General features: G+C 33.5%; 1 long non-coding RNA gene across 1 annotated transcript; it reads right to left on the reverse strand.

Moving 5' to 3' along the window:
- Positions 1-826: 826 nt before the first annotated feature.
- On the reverse strand, positions 827-1,332 carry LOC142241814 (uncharacterized). The gene is made up of 2 exons (XR_012723821.1): positions 1,083-1,332; positions 827-1,025 (listed from the first exon to the last, which is right to left on the reverse strand). It is a non-coding gene; the product is annotated as an uncharacterized LOC142241814 (long non-coding RNA).
- Between the last annotated feature and the right edge of the window lie 530 nt (positions 1,333-1,862).

The following is a 1,862-nucleotide window of genomic DNA, read 5'->3' on the forward strand; positions in this document are numbered from 1 at the left end:
ATGGCAAAATACTCTCATGCGAATACTGATGGCAAAATACTATCACACTTGGCGATTGTTGCAGTGTCACTTACGAGTCTGTGGTAGCGATGAGGATGAAATAGAACTTTGAAATGCTGGCAGGGAATAAGCTAGTTGCGCTTGGCGTTTCACAGAATATAAAATGGCAAAATATTATCATGTACATTTTGTAATTTTTGATATGCATCACATTTGGCGATTGTTGTAATGACATTTACGAGTCTGTGGTAGCGATGAGGATGAAATGGAACTTTGAAATGCTGGCAGGGTATGCACCTCAATCCATTAATTCCTTTATTTCGTTCGCAAGGCTTACGTTACTGTCAAATGCTAGCATTACCAGATCTCAATTATCTCAATTTCCTGAAAAAGGCCCATACATTTTAAAAATTATTTTCCATCAAATTCAATCTGGCATCGCCGTTTATTTGGCAAACTTTTCCTACATCTGGTATTTGGTTTGGCTCAATAATTCTTTTAACAAATTAGCCCGCGTAGAGATATAAGGATTTGTATATCCATATTTCTGCATTAACCCTGCCAACATTTTTTGAATTTGGGGACTCTTTTGAGAATCCCCACTACGTCGAAAACAATCATATACGACATCAAAAACTCGTCGGAAAAGCGCCGTCACTATTGAGAAGTTGTACCACGCCAAGTTACTACAAAAATGTTTCGCATGAGTGCAATTATTAGGTGCCTTTATAGATCAATTTAGAACGACGCCAATAAGGGACCCTCCAAACAATCAGAAAAAGTGCATTTTAAGATAGTTGTAAAAGAATCATTGTGGTCGAGTAAAACACGTTTGTTTAGATATTTATTAATTTGATTAAACATTTACAAATTCTTAAAAATATAACATTTATACCACTATCACATTACATTCAACATAATTTTTGGCATTAATGATGATGTTGAGTTACAAGTAGCGAGTTACATGTTGCTGCGTCTATCAACCAGAGTTTTTATTACATGGAGGCAGCGTGTCTGTAAAATATCTGAAAAACAATCACTTTATTCCATTTAGAAAATCACCAAATTGTTCACCAATATACCTTTCACAATTTTAAGCGTATAATCTATGTTTTCAGAACTTTATTTTCGTTTTTATTTAATTAAAATATAACAAGCGGGTTGCGCTTGGCGTTTCACAAAAAAAATGGCTTTTTTAACAGTAGGGATGGCAAATTACTTGCATGTACTTTTTGATGTACCTTTTCATGATGGTTGAAGTGACATTTACGAGTCTGTGGTAACGATGAGGTTGAAATGGAACTTTGAAATGCTGGCAGGGAAGCTGTTCAGTTTTCAACCAGCTTATTTTCATGGTTACTTTTTTTAATCAATTAATTTTGAAATATTAAATGGCTCGCAATCAATACATTGGATCTTTTCCATCCATAATTTGAAGAAACTTGATAAAAATGTTATCGTCTTCATATATATTTTTGCACTTTTGTTGTGTTTTGGTGAAAAACTCGAACATAGTACTCACCTTTAAGGTGGGTATTAAGTTCGAGTTTAGCTGCTAAAATCGTAATTTTTGCACGATTACTTTTCTTTAATAATCCATTTTAAGGAAAACAAACTTTGTGAAAATTTGCTTTGGGCTATTACGTATCATGTTATAATGAAATCTGCAAGAAATCGGCATAAATTTATGCATTTTTTTACTGATTTAGTTTTCATTTTAGTGAAAAAAATGACGATTTTAGCGGCTAAACTCGAACTTAACACCCACCTTTACTTACAGTTCAGTTATCCTTTTAAAGAGTTTTTCATTCGAAATTTATGTGTTTGTTCGTGTTAGACTTTTTTTAAACGGTCTCTATGGC

Source organism: Haematobia irritans, chromosome 1 (genome assembly GCF_050003625.1).
Source record: "Haematobia irritans isolate KBUSLIRL chromosome 1, ASM5000362v1, whole genome shotgun sequence".
Taxonomy (NCBI): Eukaryota; Metazoa; Arthropoda; class Insecta; order Diptera; family Muscidae; genus Haematobia; species Haematobia irritans.